This window comes from Dendrobium catenatum, unplaced genomic scaffold (genome assembly GCF_001605985.2).
Source record: "Dendrobium catenatum unplaced genomic scaffold, ASM160598v2 fragScaff_scaffold_665, whole genome shotgun sequence".
NCBI lineage: Eukaryota > Viridiplantae > Streptophyta > Magnoliopsida > Asparagales > Orchidaceae > Dendrobium > Dendrobium catenatum.
The window spans coordinates 5,113,568-5,118,165 of NW_021319127.1; positions in this window are offsets into that span (position 1 = coordinate 5,113,568).

The window sequence follows — 4,598 nt, forward strand, 5'->3', positions numbered from 1 at the left end:
GAAGATATTTCTTCATCTAACATGGTTATTTTTTGTGATTTAATTTGTTTAATGACCTCAGAAATATTAAGGTCTTCATCTAATTTTGTTTTGATTGGAGGCGGAAGTTTTATAGTTGGTTTTGTTACAATTATTTTTGAAGCGCTAGACGCTTTCGGGTTTTCAGCATTAGTTTGGTCATTTTTATTTTTTATTTGATCTAATTTTTTGTTAATATTATCTAAATAATAGGTGATAATTTGTAACGTATTATTAGTAAAGTTGAGTTACTTTACTATAATAGCTAATTCTCTTATTGCATGTGGATCAGAAGGAATGTTTCCAAATGGAATCATGATTATGTCGTTTTGTTCATTCTTTGAAGATTGTCCTTTCATCATTCATATATTTTCCGTTATGTTGTTAACGAACCAATATGCAAATGGGATTGTTGCTTTTCCGTTTATGTTTAATGTTTCTAAATCTAAAAAATATTGATATGAAAACTTTATTCATTCTTCTTCTGAGAACATTTTTCGATACCAAGTTCGAAATGTTTCAAACCTTGGCAGCATATAATGACGGATAACTATTTCGTGTAACGCTGTGTTTGGTCCGTATATCATTAAAATTGCATTTCTGAAGGTGTTGGGGAATGGAAATCTTGACTTCCCCTGACAGGATGAAATATTCTATTTCTATTGAGTGCTAAACCTGGAGTAGAAGCTATTTCAGATTCATCTGATTTAGATGTTCTAACTTCATCTCCTGAAGTAGAAGGAATAGAGATTATAGGAAGATGAATAGATCTTCTAGGATTACATCTTACTTCTACATCTCCATCAGAAGTTTGAATTATTTGTTATATATCTTGATTAATTACTAGTTATGGTGTAATTACTTGAGGTAATGTCCATTGTTTTGGAAAGGTTATTTCATTCCATCTAATGACACGATTTGTGGCGATATTAGATGCTAAGAGATTATTTTCTATTAGCGTAGTTCTACTATTAGGTTGAACAACCTTTTTAACTCTAGGATTTAGAGTATTCATTACTTTAAAATGAATTCTGTAGATTAAGGCTATGGTTTCTAATCCAAGAAGAAAGTTATAGCCATGAAGTTGAAGATGTAACTTAAGAGCTTCGAAAAGATGAACGTCTGTTAGTGACAAACTTAAAGTTGGAAAAGTGTTAAAATAAATTGGGTCATGACATAGGCTAGTTTCCATAACACCCATTAAAGATTGTGCCCAATTAAGGCAACGTCCATCTCTTAAACATGTAAAAATGGAAGCATTTAGTTCTCCTAATGTTAGAGGTTTAAAGGCTATTTGAATTAAGCCGATATGTAAGTATTTATAATATTTCATATATGATATAAGATCATCATAGGTTAATAAAGGAATTGTTTTTTCATTGGAGTCAATGGATATTGATTGTTCTACCATTTTTATGGTAGTTTTTCCTTTGAAATCAAAGGTACTGATTTGATAGATTAAGTTTTTGTCGATTTTAGGTAACGAACATTTGTTTAAATCTTCCTCATTGAGAGGATATTCTATCAATTATGCATTTTTAATATCACGAAAAGAGGGTACTTTCGCCTTTTGGAGAATAGAAGATGGTATTAGAGCCATGCTGGAGTAATCCGCTCTAACTGGTAAGTCTGTATTTCTCTTTGCTTATTGGGGTGGTAGGGAGGAGGAAACTTTCCTCAAAGACTCTCAAAATTGGTTTAACATTCTTACGCTATTTTCATCATAATTGTATTGGAATTTGGAAGTAAACCCCTCTGAAATAGGATAGTTAGTCGTGTATATTCCATGTTTTTATGAAGAATTGTATAGCCTATGCATGTTACCTTATTGGACTGTTCTTGTTACCCTCTCTATTTATCGATAAGAAATGCAAACTTACCAGCAGATGCTTCATCTAGACTTACACTTGCTTAGAGCTCGTTGCCAACTAATAATACTAAGTACAATCAATTGCAGCATTAATACAATATTAAATAGGTTATATCCAAGGAATCAAGAAATTATAGTTTAGAAAAGTTTATAATTGGGACTTTATAATATGTATATGATCATTCAATGAAATGATGCATTAATTATAATATAAATAAATAAAAAAATTTTATTCAATTATAATTTTATAGCACAACCCAAGGTCTGCTATTAAGAAAAGGTGGCCAAAATCCACCAATAACAAGTTTGGATTTTTACTCCTATATAAAGTAGCTTTAAATATGATTATTTAATTTTTTTTCAATCTTTGGAATGATGGATCTTCCATAGTATTCCAAAAGATAATAATCTTCAAAAGAAGAAGAATCATTATATATATATATATATAATAATAATAATTTTCAATTTTTAACAACTATTGACACTATACAACTCAGTCTAGCTATACAAAGATCTAAAATATTTATATTATTCCTTTAAATTTACCTTTACTTCATTTCCTATGTAATTCTATTTTATAAGGATATGAAAGAGCAGTTACATAAAAATGCATATACGAAATGATGAATTATGATATTATAGCACCCATCACATCAATTCACAAGTAACATAATAAAATAATCACATCACATAGCAACACATCAATCAATTCATTACAACCAGCATGTAATGAAATCCATGAAAAACCTTGACACACAAGCAATAGAAAAGAAAGAACATCATCTTTTCCCAAAATTAGAAGTGGTTGTCAAAACAAACAATCTAAAGTGTGTGCTCCAGGCTGTGTGGATTGGATATGTCCTATGTTAGGTAGTTGTTAAAAATTTTTAGTGTTTTAATTTATTTATTGTGAGTCAAAGGGGATTTTAATTTGAATTTAAGTATTCATTTTTAAAATTTTATTTTAGGATAAATTTTAAGTATTGAGTGATTACAACCTTTATTTACACTAGGGCCGTAAGATTTATTTCACCCTTCTTATGATTAAGTTAATAGTCTCGTAGGCCCAAATTACCAAGTAGTAACCAATATTATTTGGTTAATTTAATTATTTGAAATTAAGAATTGATATTTTTAATTTAATTGGTTGCTAATTTGAGTCATTAGATTAATTATTATTTTCCATATAATCATTTTCAATCTTTTACAACTATTAACATTGCACAACTCAGTCTAGTTATACAAAGATCTAAAATATTTATATTATTGCTTTTACATTTACCTTTATTTCATTTCCTAAGCACATTCTATTTTATAGGGATATAAAAGAGCAATTACATAAAAATGCATATAAAAAATGTTGAATTATGATAATCTAGCACCCATCATATCAATTCACATATAACATAATAAAATAATCACATTACAGGGCAACACATCAATCAATTCATTACAACCAGCATGTAATGAAATCCACAAAAAATCTTGACACACAAGCAATAGAAAAGAAAGAACATTAGCTTAGCCCAAAATTAGAAGTGGTTGTCAAAACAAACCATCTAAAGTGTGTGCTTCAGGCTGGTGGCTTACATATCTCCTATGTTTGGTAGTTATTAAAACTTTTTAGTGTTTTAATTTATTTATTGTGAGTCAAAGGAGATTTGAATTTGAATTTAAGTATTCATGTTTTAATGTTCATTTTAGGACGAATTTTAAGTATTGAGTGATTACTATCTTTATTTATATTAGGGCTGTGAAGTTTATTTCATTCTCATTGGGGCTAAGTTAATAGTCTCATAGGCCTAGGTTACCAAGTAGTTACCAATATTTTTTTGCTAATTTAATTATTTGAAATTAAGAATTGATAATTTTTAATTTAATGGGTTCATAATTTGACTCATTAGATTAATTTTTTTTCCATCAACCGATTTATTGCTTTATCACAATGGGCTCGAGGAACCAGATCTCCTTAAGACACATATTTCCACAGCTTTAGGTAGTCCATTCTAAAATTATGTTGACATAGTTGTATCAGTGATTTAATTTTGGTTAAGTAATTAATAATTAATTGATTTTGTAATTTTACACTTCATTGAAATCGTTTGTGATGTTGTCACAACAGGCTCGATGAACCAGGCCTCCTTATGACACATAACCCCATAGCTCGAGGTAGTCCATCCTATAAATTTCATCAATCGAGTGTTTGTTGTGTATTTGGGGATGATTATTTTACTGATTAGATTAATGGTTGCTAGAGTATTTATTATTTGTTTATTTTTTGGATTTTGTGAACTATTTTAAATCATTAAATAAAAGGGTTTAATTTGACTTTTTAATTTAGATTAAATTCTAGAGTTTTCTTATTTTTCATAAATATTAGACCCTAAGATAAGTAAAATGAAACCTAGTTTGTTAGATTTTGATTTTTCTAAAATTAGTTATGATTTTGTAAAGTTTTGGTGTATTTTTGAACTAGTGTTGACCAAAAAGTAAACTTTTTAATCTTTAGTGATTTTTAGAATTTTGATTTTTTTTTAAATAGTAGACTTTGAAAGGAGTCCATGTCTTTAAGTTGTTCAATTTAGAGTTTTATAAAATTATGAATGAATTTTTAAAGTTTTGGTGTATAATTGAATTCTTTAATTGCTTAATTAAGGAGGTTTTGTTATTTTGGCACCAAACTCACTCCAATCTCCTTGAAATCACTCTT